The following is a 14484-nucleotide window of genomic DNA, read 5'->3' as shown; positions in this document are numbered from 1 at the left end:
TTTTTCTTTGATATATGTTGCACAGAATGGTAAATATACAAATAATAATGCACTCTACATTTCTAAATTACTCAGAGAATAAAGTTCAAATACTCTCACCATAAAAATAAGCATTTGAGATGAGCCATATGCTAATTAGCCTCATTTAAATATTTCACATTGTAATAATTTATAACACTACAAATTATAAAACAAAAATGGAAAAATAGCAACAAAGTTTTTTTTCTTCTCTTCTCATTTTTTTCTGATACATACACATGCATATTTACATGCAAAATACTTCACAGTAAAGAGAACCAACCTATTTGGGAATTGGTGGGCTGCAACGAATTCATCAATGAATGCTATTAATCTGATGCTTAAAACATACACTAGCTCACTCTAGAGTGGCATACCATTGTGTCGATCATCTTGGGTCTCTATTATACATTTCATGTCTTAAATTTCAACATATTTGTGATATTTGTAGAGCTATAGTATATTAAACATGATAATTAAATGTTAATAATTTCTTTTGACAATCACTTCATCTGCCAAAACATTTAAATTCCATTATGAATTTTACACTATTTTAATTTTAATTAATCTGTTTTAATTTTATTTGAAAGGCAGAGATACCCAAGAGAGACACACACAGAGAAAATGTCCGTTTATTGGTTCATTCCCCAATTGCTTGCAAAATACAGGGCTGGGCCAAGTCGAAATCAGGAGCATGTAGTTCAATCTGGTTCTCTCACGTGAGTAGCAAGAATCTAAGTGCTTGAGCCATCACCTTCTATGTCCCAGGGTGTGCATCAGCAGGCAGCTGGATAGGAAAACCAGGGGTTGAGACTCAAACTGAGACACTGTGATTGGAGATACAATCATCCCAAGCAGTGTCTTCAATATTTCACCAAACATCGACCTCTAATACAAATTTTAATTCAGAATCAGTAAATTTAGGAGTTCTGTTGTCAAGTAATTCTTGATTTTTGGGATGCGAGTAAGAAGCCTAAAGTTTTTATTTTCTTTTTTTAACTTTTATTTAGCAAATATAAATTTCTAAAGTACATATTATGGATTACAGTGGCTTCCCCCCCACCATAACTTCCCTCCCACCTGCAACCCTCCCATCTCCCGCTCCCTCTCCCATTCCATTCACATCAAGATTCATTTTCAATTCTCTTTATATACGGAAGATCAGTTTAGTATCTATTAAGTAAAGATTTCAACAGTTTGCACCCACACAGAAACACAAAACCATAAAGTACTGTTTGAGTACTAGTTATAGCATTAATTCACATTGTACAACACATTAAGGACAGATCCTGCGTGAGGAATAAGTGCACAGTGACTCCTGTTGTTGACTTAACAAATTGACACTCTTATTTATGTCATCAGTAATCACCCTAGGCTCTTGTCATGAGTTGCCAAGGCTATGGAAGCCTTTTGAGTTCACCGGCTCTGATCATATTTAGACAAGGCCATGGTCAAAGTTGGAAGTTCTCTCCTCCCTTCAGAGAAAGGTACCTCCTTCTTTGATGGCCCGTTCTTTCCACTGGGATCTCACTCACAGAGATCTTTCATATAGTTGTTTTTTGTTTGTTTGTTTTTTTGTTTTTTTTTTTTTGCCAGAGTGTCTTGGCTTTCCATGCTTAAAATACTCTCATGGGCTCTTCAGCCAGATCCGAATGCCTTAAGGGCTGATTCTGAAACATGCCAGGGGATTCCAATTCAATCCCATCAAGGTGGCATGTACCAATGCCATCTCACTAGTCCAAGTGATCAATTTCAGTTCACAATTGATCATAATGATAGGACTAAGAGTCAAAGGGATCATATAAACAAGACTAGTGTCTGCTAATACTAACTGATAGAATTAAAAAGGGAGAGAACAATACAACACGGGAAGCGGGATATATAGCAGACTCAAAAAAGCATAAAGTTTAAGAAGCATGGTAATATGTAAGTTCTTGACAGTCATACAGACAAAAAGGTGCTCCATAATAACACATTGTAATGGCACCCAAAACCACAGGCTACCCTCACCTGGGCAGCCTCTACTAAGATACAGATTCTCAATCTCTAGAATGAAATAAATATGACCCTCCTGTGAAAGGAATCCAAAAAACAATATTGCTCCAGTGATTACCCTGTAGTGTGTCCACAGATCCGGCTTGTAATTTGCATGAATATTCCCTTTAGTTACAGTTATAAGGTAAATCACTAAAGACTTAAAAAGAGATTACTTAAGGCCTTTACTGACTGGGAGAACAGAATGATTTAATGAAGATGCACTCCCTGGAACATACAATATTTATATTTTATTATTACGATAGGATGTTTGATGCTTGTTACTAAAAGGTGAAGCCGGTAACATAGGCTTTCATTGAATTCTGTTTAAATTAAGCCAAACAACTGAAAAACACCCAATGAACAACTAGGAAATAATTACTTAAAGGATATCAGCCTGATTGATTTTTGTAAATTAGAATTGCTGCTTTGAAAAGTGGCTTGGTGTTATACACCAGGAACCACACAAAAATTTCTTTTTGCAGCAATAATTTTTATAGTGAGAAAATCCTCCTAAGGAAATAATCAAAAAATGGAAAAATATTAATACCTAAATGCATTTATTGCGCAACATTTCCACACAAAGGGAAATAACCAAAATGTATCACTGAATGGAATTGTTTTAATAAACTATCTACATACACAATGGCATATTATATAGCCAGTGCAATTACATTTATGATAAACAATGTCGAGGGAGAAAACATTGCACTATCTAACACTGGGAGGGAACACTTTAGGGCTCAATGGGTGCTTGAGGCTGTGAAATTTGCTAGACAAATGATGGCTCAACAGGAAGCTGGATGTTGTTTACTTACAAAAATCCAAAGTCAGAAGGATTTTGTCTCTGCTATTGTAGAGTGGAAATGCAAAGGAGTTAGAGCAAACATAGTGGGAAACGAGGAAGGAAGGGAATCTGGTTAGACATAGAAGAATCAGGGACCATTCTGCCACCTCATCCTACTGTTCAGCCCTCTGAAGGTCTCAGCTCAACTAGTAGTTCCAGTCTTGGCTGCAACTTTTTAGAATTTTCTTAAAAATTTTGATGCCCAGGGTCTAATAAGCCCATTGAAATAGAATCTCTGGGAAGTAAGACCAAATATCAGGATTTTGTTTATTTTTAAGCTCCTTTATGATACCAATGCAGAGCCATGTCTAGAACCTGATTACAGAGAGCACTGAGAGCTCACCACTCACATGGTACAAGGAAGGAGAAGTCACACATCCCCCTATTTCTTTTCTCCCTCTATTAATCTGCACTCTAATTAGGAGCTTTGAAATAGTACCCCAGGCCCTACAGTTAAAAACTGTTCAGGGGATCGGTGCTGTGGTGTAGCGGGTAAAGCTGCTGCCTGCAGTGCCAGCATCCCACATGGGGCCAATTCAAGTCCTGGCTGCTCCATGTCCAATCCAGCTCTTTGCTATGGCCTGGGAAAACAGTGAAAGATGGCCCAAGTCCTTGGGCCCCTGCAACTGCATGGGAGACCCAGAAGAAGCTCCTGGCTCCTGGCTTCAGATCAGCCCAGTTCTGGCCATTGCAGCCATTTGGGGAGTGAACCAGTGGATGGAAGAACTCTTTCTGTTTCTCTCCCTCTGCCTTTGCCTCTGCTTCTGCCTCTCTGTAACTCTGCCTTTCAAATGAATATATAAATCTTTTTTTAAAAAAAAAACTGTTTAAATTTTCACCAAGCTTTGGTTCTGTGAAAGACAGGAGTATACATTTCCTGAGCCCTACCCAGTTTGGAAGCCCCTATATCACAGACAGGCAGCCCTCTTGCAAGGGCAGCTAGCAACACACCCAGGGGGTTCAGGCAAAGTTGAACTTTCAGCCTGCAGTTGGGGTTACAGCAGCATTGCTAAGAAATCTCAAAATTCCACATTGCCTTAAACTTGGGAAAACCATATCATAGCTTTAAGGTTGGTCCTAAGGGCATGCACAAAATTGGAATCCAACATTTAAAACTCCAGAATCATGTTCCCATGTTGCTCCTGCTTTAGAAGATAATCAAATCTCTTAAACTAGGAGAAATGGCCCTGGCATTAGCACAAATATTGTAAACATGTCTCAGGACAGAATGAAGAAATGAATGAGTGAAACAAACTCTATGCAATCTTAAAGATTCATTTTTTCCCCATTTTTTTGCGGGTAAACACACACAATGTTTGCAAAAAGTTTATTCTTGACTCTTTAAGGAAGAGTACACTCTCCAGTTCATGCCATCATAGTCCTCATGACTCTATCAAGGTCACGCAGGGCACTTCTGTCACAGGGGTCACCGCAACAGTTCAGGACCACTCAACTGTGCTGCTCAGTCTTTCAAATTCTGGTTTCTCTACAAAAGTTGGACATACAACATCTATCAGGGTTGCAGAGATTTTTGCCAAGAGCCAACTTTCACAACAATTCCTTAAAGGAACTTGAACACAAGCTTGAACCATCTTGTGAATTATTAGCCAATGCTGGTTTAAAAAACAGCTTCCAAGTCTGTAGAAACTCACCCGAAGAAATTATGGCATGCACCAAGGACAGGGCCTGTAGCTCCATCTGACACTATCCTATCAGAGAACCAGCTGTCCTGTTCCTTTTTTGGCCAGAGGAAGGCAAGGCAACAGATCATAAATATCTGTGCAGCAGGAGTAAGGCAAGGGACAAAGACAAAGCCATGCAGGGTGCTGTTCCCCTGCCAAAGGGAGCCCTCACCTCTCATATGAAACCTATTCCATTGGAACAGAGGCCCACGGTAAAAAGCAACAAAATCCTCTTTGCTAAGTAACACCAAATTTGGCATTTTACTTTCACTTTTAGTAAACCCAAAGGAAATAATTTCAAATTTTCCTTTTCTTATTTCCTCTTTGTTCATTAAATAAAATTCAACATGCAAAAGCACAACTGTCTCCCCATTAAAGATAACGAGACATTGATGCATACATAAAAGAACTCAGCTAACATTAGCTCAATGAGTGAATGAGACCTATATAGAACCTGCCCTCAGTCTAACCAATATGCTTAGGCATCTATACTCAAGGCAGCACCTGAAATGTTTCATAATCGCTTGCAAACAAAACCTGCTGGATGTTCTGAAGACAGATTTCTTGTTACTAGAGGAGGATGGTTAGAGGGAATGGTTTTTGAGCTGCAACTAGAAGGCTAAGAAGATCCACAACAGGAAGATGTGCAAATCACTAAGAATAAAAGTACAGAGTATTTTGAAGTATGAGCAAAGACCAATGCAAATTGCTATCTCATTAAAGGGAATGCTTTTAAAGTAGGAAGTGCAATTTCATAGTAAGTAATGCAGATAAATTTAATTGGAATTTGTCTTGAAACTAAACAAAAATTTACAATAAGTGTAAACAATACTTTACAACTTGTTAGTGATAATCTCTGCCATACACAAAGTATTAATACAATGTGTCAAGGTCTCTGTGTGTGAAATCTTCTTTATACAACTGAATGATAACATGAGGTGACTTCTTTTACTTTACCCTTTTTGACTTTTGCTGATTGACAGTGAAGAGGTCATACCTGACAAAATATTTTGAGAGTTCCATTACTTTCTTCGTCATTTTTATCAACCTCACATAATGTTACAAGTTTTACAATGTGGACAGTTCCACGTGTAATAATTTCCTTCTGCATACGTGTTGCGTGGAGGGAAGTTAAAGTACTTGATAGTCACAGAGAAACCAAGATACTCAAAGAGCAGAGGTGTTAAATCAGATTCCACCAATTGATAATATTTTTCCATTGAGAACTTTTTCTTGAAGTAGACAGCAATGTATTAGCCACAAATACTCACAGCCAAGGGCAGGAAGAAACCTGTTATACATGGGCTCAGAACTATTCCATGAGGGAGTGCAGTAAACAAACCTGGGCTGTAAGAGGCAGAGTTTATAGTAACAAAACAGCTAGATTGTCCCGTAATTCTACCAAGGGATAAATCTCCCTATTGCTGATTGAAAGGAGCGGCCGCGAGCCGCCATAAAAGTGAGCTAACAGTGATATTAACAAATATGTTATATTAGGTTGTTAGGCCAAGTAGTTAAGTAACCTGGTCACATTAAGTAAAGCCTTTCCCCTAGATAGTGCTGGTCCCAGGAAATAGGGAAGTAAACAGGTTCTCAGAGGAGCGGTTAGATATTACTTGGAGGTATGGGCAACAGAACATCCTGTTATGTACATGCCCCCCCCCCCCCGTACTTGCTCAGACTTAACAAAGAAAACCGCAAGGCACGTAAGGCACGTAGCAGCCCGCTTCTCTTCCTCAAACGACCCCCCCTCCCCGTCATACCCTTTTGACCTAGTACTTTTCCACTGACTATACCTCCCCACCGCTTCCAAACTGCCATATTAGGTCAATTGCCAAAAATTATCCAATGAACTTACGCCACCCTATGGTATGTTAATTTTGTGGTTTTTCCCCTTAAAAGCTGTGTGAGATGACTGCTCGGGGCTCCTCTCTTTCTCGTTGCTTGCGGCAGCAGAGGGCCCATTTGTGCAAATGAAATAAAACTGCCTCTTGCTTTTTGCATCGCCTGGTCTGGAGTCTGTTTCTGGGGTCGTCACAAAAGGGCACCGCTTTTGGGGTCCTTCACTGATGCTTTCATTTTGTCATTAGCATCATCATCATCATTCTTATTAGAGAAGATTCAGTACCAGAGAAGCATCATCGTTATCAGAAAAAAGTCTGATGGCAAATACTCAGGTCTAAGGATCCCCCATAGTTGACTTTGACTGGAATATAAGGTATGTATTCAGATGCTGGAGGGATAGGGATGGCAACACTGACTGCAGCCTTAACTTCAAGACAAAATGTGGAGTGTTCTTCATTCCTCAATGGAAAGCCATTGGAGGCATCTGAGCATAGAAGTGAGGCTATTCGGGAAGAAGATCTGTCTGGCTGTGCAGTGGAGGCTCCAAGTGTGTGTACAGCCAGGCAGCTGATGTAATCCATCAACACCTGTGTTTCCTTACAGGATGTTTGTCTACGGGGAAAGGCAAAGTCTCCTCGCTTATCAGCGTTTTCTGTCCTCCTTTGACTTCCATTGCAATGCATGGTGATGTGTACCTTCATTTATCTTGCAAGGAGGAGAGCCGCTTTTCAGAGCCATTTGCATGTTTTAAGCAGCCCACACAGAGACGAATGTGATTGGCAATTTGGAACATATTGTCTTTATTCAGTTCCAGCATCATGCCTGAGGGGAGTGGGGTTAAGTAAGAAGGAAAACAGATCCTCCTCCCTGCCTCCCACCTCTAGGAAAACTTGAAATTAATTTTTCATCTTGCAATGCTTCCTTTAGAAGCTAGCATAAATGCAAAGGGTAGACCTTGTTTTGAAGCTAATGGCTTGGGGGAGTGCCTGAGATTAAGAAGATCTTAAGTTACTACTGAAACCTTCTTTCTAAAGTGATTTACGTAGTGCAACTTTATGTTTTCTTCTTAGAACCTCAAATGAGGTAAAATCAGACATTTTCTTAGAACATTACATGAAACTTCTTTGGAAACTATGATTTGTGGTACTTTAAAAAGAAGTGTTACTACATACACAATTCCTTTCATTCTTCCTTCCACAATTTCTTAATCCCCCAATACACAGACAGACAGAAAAAGCACATACCAAACAAAGGATGCGTTCTAGTAGGAGGAAGATAAATAAATGGAGGGAGAAATTAATGCCATCCAAAGAAGATTTATAGACATTGGACTCTTTCTCAGTTGAGGGTTTTGAAAATTTTTGCTTAGCCACACATGATCCAGTAATTAGTCTCCTTATTTCCTAAGTAAATATTAACAATGGCAGGGAGAACAGAGTAATTGTCCTTCTGCAACATAAATTGTCAAAGGGTGTAGCAAGCAGATAGAAGGGTCTCGAGTTTTTTGGTCAATTTTTCACTTCCAGAGTTTTCTGGGGCTGTAGATTTTACAATGATTTCTGTCACTGTTCAAAGATTTCTATTGAAAATCCCTTAACCAGCACCAATTTTGAATTTCAAAAAAATCCAAAAAATTCTCCACTGAGTGTAAAGATGACATCTTTGTTTTAATCATATGTTTTACTTGAAAGGCTTACTGTCTCTCCTCCCTGGCAAAGAATGAAACACAGTTCCTCCATGCCATGGTCTGAATGTTTATGTCTTCCCAAAATTCTTATCACCCCCAGTGTTGGCGTTAGGAGATGGGGCCTTTGCGAGGTGGATTGGGTTGTGAGGACAGAACCCTCACAACTGGGATCAACACCATGATAATAGAGATCACAGAGGCTCTTCAGTCCTTTTTGCCGAAATGATGGCCATCTATGAACCAGGAATGGGGCCTCCTCCAGACCCTGAATCTTCCAGCACTTTGACCTTGGACTTCTTAGCTTCCTAAACTGTGATAAATACATTTCTTTTGTTTACAAGCTTCCCAGTACTCAAAACATCAGTTATTTTATGATAGCAGCATAAGCAGATCAAGACACTATGGCTCATAAGGCACACAAGAGGAACCAAATACATTTATCTCAGAAGTCTTGTCCTCGAAAGTTAACTTTCAAAAGAGAAAACAGAAAATAAACACATGAATGCAATAAGTCCCCTTCCACTGAGTGCAATGAAGAGACTAAAACTTCAGTATGGGCTCGGGGTGAGGTGAGCTGCTTCACCCAGGGCCATCACGGCAGACCTCTATGTGGAGGGGACCATAGAGTAAGACTCAAACATGCAAACTTGGACTTGAAGTAGTACTTGACCATACTAACCTAGGTTTAGTGTTACCAAAACTGAATATCTATTTCTAGACCTGGTATTTAAGTTCCTTCACAAACCAAAGACTCTTCTTTCCACTTTCATAAGTGGGGCAAATACAGAGCTTGTGTGCTTGCAAATCCTTTCAGGAACAAGAAGCAATCCTCTAAGTTTTATAGCAGAGGTTAAAAAATTAAGTTTTGTAGAGTGTGAAGTTAGTTTCCTTGTGTTATGGGTGAGGAAACAGAAATCAAAGAGGTTAAGTAGGTGCAGGAGGCTGGTCTGCCAGTTAGGACACAAGTTGCGATGCCCACAACTGCAGTACCTGGATTGAGTCTTGGCGTTGCTCCTGATTCCACGTTCCTGCTAATGTACACCCTGGGAAGCAGTGAGTGATGGTTCTGCAGTTGGAGCCCCACCACCCATGTGAGAAGCCGTGATTTAGTGTGTGGCTGTCACCTGGCCCAGCCCCAGACATTACAAACATCGGAGGAGAAAACCTGCAGAATGGAGCTTTCTGTTTCTGTTGCTCTGCCTTTCAGATAAATAGGTAAATTGATTTTTTTTTTTTAAAGAGAGGTTAAGTGAATTAAGAGCTCAGATACACAATAGGTAAAGGAACTGTGGATACTCAGTACTCTCTCTCAAAAGTTCTATGAGAATTCTTAAGTTTAGATATATCAGTATATTGTTGCATAATAAATTATCTCAAAATTTATCATTTAAAACCAGAAATATCTGAACTCACAGCTTCACCGAGGCATGGACTCTGTCTCTCTCACAAGGCTGTAAACAAGGCATCAGCTGGGCTGTGGTCACCTGCAGGCTTAACTGGTGAGCATCCACTTAAACAATCACTCCCCAACTCACTGTTGGCGGCCTCCAGTCCTCTGAGGCTCTCGGCTAGAAATAGCTTTTTTGCCATGTGAACCTCTCCTAGTGCTATCCAAGGATGTGGCAGCTAATAGCCCCCACAGCAAAGGTTCTCAGAGCTCATGAGGAAGTGAGTGGGGGTAGGGAACAAAGTAGAGAGGGTGAGGAAAGAAAGCAAACATGGAAGGTGGAGACTGCAGCCTCTTGGTAAGCAGATCACGGTAGTGATATCCCACACTGCGTGCAACCACACACAAAGGGGCGGGATTACACAAAGGAATGGGTATGAGGAGGGATGCTAGGAACAAACTCAGAGGTTCCCATAAAAAGGAAATGTTTAAGAAGTATAGAAACCAAAATAAATTTTCCACTAAATAGCAATTTTGAACCTCAATATTGTGATATGGAGTACATAATTCAGTTGAAATATTCACAAAAAGTACAATTAGAATTAAGGATTCCTTTTTGCTAAAATGGAAAATATATTAGAACTGATAAAAATTGCTAACTGAAATTTAAAGATCCAAACTGTCAAGTAATACTTAAAATGTGCAAATATCTTTTATTAGATGCCCAGTATCATCTATTTTAAAACCAGAAAAAACAAAAATTATTCATCAATAATGTCAATTTTACATAAGAATAATGAAAAATGAAATCAATTTGGATTTTATGGTTTGGTGTTTGGGTTGCCTGTATTTATCAACCCCACAGTCAGTCTTCAGAGTAGCTTCGATAATGGAGCTTTTTCTACATGTGAGGCATGAAGAGGAAAGGGAATTTGCCCACGAAGCAGAATTTTAACATGGAAACACTTTAAATTAATCACTGATTGCCAGTACATCTGTGAAGGGATTGGCTCAAACCTGTTTACTGGTTGAGAACAAAACATACTCATTTCCACTTCCATTGTTCCTTAACCCAATGGCACTCACTCTGCAATTATAAACAAATATTCTAAAGGTATATCTTTCATGGATACTCCGGTTTTATGATACATTTGACCATCTAAGTATCCAGTCATCCACTTATCCAATCATTCACCCATCAACTTGCTAAACTGAACTGTTTGGACTAAACATTTCTCAGCACCACGTAGACTGCACCCTAATTGATATATAAACAGACTGTGACCCACAGCAACAGGTACCAGAATCTTGGCTCAACATAATATGGCAAACTACTCAAGCTTTACCCAATCCTGCTGTTTCCATATCTCATTTGCATCTTCTGAATATCACTTTTTTTCCTGTGGCTATACATATAACTTGCCCACGTGGAGAGGCAAAGCATTCTGAACTGTTTCAGGTCCAGATAAAGCCAATTAAGGTCTGCAAAACCAGGCCATTATAATTTAATGTTTTTACATACTCATCCATTATGCCAATACACCTGGTTTATCCGCCCACCCAATCAATAAATAATTTACTCATCACCCACCCATCTTTTTACCAAGCACTATTTATGCACTATCAAAATTTCTCAAACTTAATTCCTACTCTAGACTCAATATTTATAATGATAAATTTTTGGTCATACTACTTACCTACAATTTTTAAAATATCTACTTTTAGAATATCATTGGCTTTTGCAGCTTTATCTAACATTTGTGTAACTGAAGGCTTTATATGCAGGTTTATTTTTCTTCAAATAATTTCTTAAGAGTGGCTTTTTAGAAAAGATGTTTTACCAACTATAGTTTGCAAACACCATCCACTGTGTTTGGAAACACTAGGGAAATACACGTTTCTTTGTCTATTTTAGGACCCTGCAGAGGGGAAGCAGAGGGAACCAAGGACCGCTTTCCCTCTGGCTCAGGGGAGAGTCAGGGGAGGGGTAAAGGACTACCTCCCTTCCCCCCACCATCCACTCTTGATCCAGGCTCTAATGAGATTGTTTGCTTAACCACCTCTGGGGCCACCCTTGGGTCAATATTGCAGAATCATTAACTAATGAACAGATGGAGCTCTTAAAACCTTTCTGAAAATGCTGGTTTCGGAGTTGCCCAAGTCATCTGGCTCCCTCCTAAAGAACCACTCCTAGACACGGTAGCCAGTGTTAACATTGTCTCATGCCATTCAGAACCTCCAAAATGTGTGAGTCTAAGTTGTTGGCATGTATGAAAATAAAGCAAAGGTTTGTCACTCAGACCCATAAAGGGCCCTTTGAAGGCTGAGAAAACCCTTTTCCCCTTCCTTCTTCCCTCTTCCTTCTCTTTCTCTTTGTTCCCCTGCTCTGTCTCCTGGTGCTCTCTCCATTCCTCTATACTTTCCTTATTCTGCTTTCTTCACTTTATATACATCTCTCTGACTTCTTTCTTTCCCCCATCTGCTTCATGAAGATTTTTTGAATGATCTATTTCAGGTCTATCCAACCACCCTGTCAACCAAGCAAAGGAAGTGCCAGTACCTACCTCTTAGAGTTGTTGTAGAACATGGAGTACAAGTGCTCATAAAGTATCTGTTTGGCACATAGAAATGGCTCTATAAAAGTTGCTTTTATTGTCTCTTTCTCCAAAACACTTCTCTTAATTATTAAACAGAAATAATCACTTCTGACCATCCTTTTCCCCTAAACCATTCTGACAATAAGATTAGTTTATTTGGGGAAGAATAGCGTGTATTTGAAAAATATTTGATTTTATTTTAATCTCCATGTTTTCCCCCAGATACTAATTTAGCTGCTCTTAATCTGAATCTCCTAGTCATGTGGTGTCACAGAATAATTTTAATTACAATAATGGACCATGCTTTGCTTTCCTATGCTTGACAGAAAGCATGAAATGGAGCACTTATAGGTTAGTTACATAGCTGCCCTTTGCAGCTACTTAAACATGCCTAGGGTGCCCCCTTCTGTTTGCCGGTGGTAATGGAGTAGATTACTTTTAACATAGGCTGGAGAGTCTTAGGTGATTTTTTTTTTTTAAGGAATGTGTGAAGGTAGGGTAGTGTTAGCAACAACTGTGGCTGGTCAGAAAGCCTAGGGGCACAGGGGGCTGCCTTGATGGTGTGGACAGAATTTTCTAGAGTATCTATCAGACTGTTTGTCAAAGGTCTTGGTAAATATCTTAATAACCTGGATCTTAAAAAAGGTATTACAACTCCCTCATTACAGGTGAGAAAGCTGTGACTAATTTTTCCTATATGTGTAGACCCTTCCAAGTGAGAATACTCTTAATTCTTCTCTTGTTACGCTTTGGGTAGGTGGGCATTGTACCTACCTTGAATGTAAGCAACTAAAGCCAACTAGTCTCACTGAGCAAAAGCAGGGACATCAACAGGAACTACGGGAGGTTCTCACTTAACCAAAGGCATGGGGCCGTGGGCAAAGACTGGAGCTGTCAGGACTACCGTTCTCATCTCCACCATTCCTCACTCCGTTTCCCTCTGGCGCCCTGTTTTCAAGGTTTCTTCAGTGCCTCCAACTTCTAACTGTGCCTGCCTGAGACCATGGGGACGCTGGGGCGAGCACTGTTTTCATTTCAGTGACAAGTTTCTGGGACACACAGAGTGCCCTCCCCTGAGACAGGTGTCTGACCCTGAGCCTACAGAGTGGGAAGTGCAAGATGACACAGCAGAAACATGGAATTGACCTCTGTGGGCATTTCCTGCAAAGAACTCCTGAAATGATGACCCAGCAAGTGACACCTGGGCCACTTCAGTGCCTGAATGCAAAGGCCAAAGGTAAGCTCAGAAGTGTTTCTCCCCCAGTGCCTGGAGGAGGACCTGAAAGTGATGGCCACGCCCTCCCATTCCAGGACAGCTTTCAAAACAACAACGCTTTGATCAGTGCGGTCACTCAGGCTGGGAGCAGAGCCAGGGGTATTTTTTCTAGTCACGAACTATAGACCATTTACCTGGTGACATGCTCCTAGAACCCCCAGAAGAATACAAACAGACCATTATCTAAGCCTGAAAGGACACTGAAACATTACCAACAATCTAATAGGGGCTTTTTCTGTAGCTTTATCATATTTTCTGAAGTGGTAATAAATAATTATTATTACTCATTACTACTACTGTTATTATGAAAGCAATGAGTAATTTCAGTGTACTGAAAGCCAATAGTATACTAACAACAGTAACAAAATCTCCCTAATTTCTACTATAGTAAAAGAGACAACAGGTGAAGATTCCTGGAGGTATGCTGTTAGATAGTACTTTCAGTGAGTATACAAAATTAGAAAGGAATTTGTGATGCAGAACTTGAGGGGCAGGGACCATCACATGCCTTTATTATCTAACCCAATTCAGCCACTTTCCAGAATTGGCACAATATTTGGTCCTGGACATTCTGAAGTCATCAGTGGGAGGTGAGCAAGAGGTAGGGGTGATAGGTCAGATAGGTCACAGGAGACTTTCCTGTCCTACATGGAAATCAGCAAAGAAATGTGGATTTATTTAATCCAGAAAACCACAAAAGCGTTCCTGGTCCTCAGTTTGCTTTCCCTGGACTGTCACTTTGTCACAGTTGTGGGACAAGGCTCCTGAGGACGCAGATGCCTCTCCGGGGCATAGGTTTCTGCAGGTGTCCCTGATTAGGATTCTGTGACCTGCAGGTGCTCAGAGGAGTCAGACAGCGCTCCCTACCATGTCCACAGTCTCTCAACACTGATTCTCCTGAATTCCATAGAGCTGACTTTATTCTTCTAGTAGAGCCATTCTGCACTTCTATGTCATTCTACCACAACCACCATTCGCTTGGGGTAACAATTCTCACTTGTTCACATGGCCTTTTGAAATAATAGGCTTTTTAATGAATTAAAAGGCAGTCAATTGAACTCTATAATCTTGCTTTATCTCAACTCATTTCTCATTTATTATGATTATTTAA

At 40.1% G+C, this 14484-nt stretch overlaps 1 protein-coding gene across 17 annotated transcripts in view; it reads right to left on the bottom strand.

Annotated features, from left to right (window-relative positions):
- The window catches only part of LOC138843963 (uncharacterized), a 291590-nt gene that overhangs the window by 183391 nt on the left and 93715 nt on the right, over positions 1 to 14484 (bottom strand). The window contains exon 3 of one of the 17 annotated variants that reach the window (XM_089305473.1): positions 633 to 805. The exons of the other annotated variants lie outside the window; for them this stretch is intronic. The gene's annotated coding sequence lies outside the window, so the exon portion shown is untranslated. Of the gene's footprint in view, positions 1 to 632; positions 806 to 14484 lie in introns of those variants that run through there. 17 annotated transcript variants of the gene reach the window in all.

The sequence above is a fragment of the Oryctolagus cuniculus genome, chromosome 10 (genome assembly GCF_051225735.1).
Source record: "Oryctolagus cuniculus isolate XC-2025 breed Fujian yellow rabbit chromosome 10, ASM5122573v1, whole genome shotgun sequence".
Taxonomy (NCBI): Eukaryota; Metazoa; Chordata; class Mammalia; order Lagomorpha; family Leporidae; genus Oryctolagus; species Oryctolagus cuniculus.
This window is presented reverse-complemented; position numbering and strand designations above follow the sequence as displayed.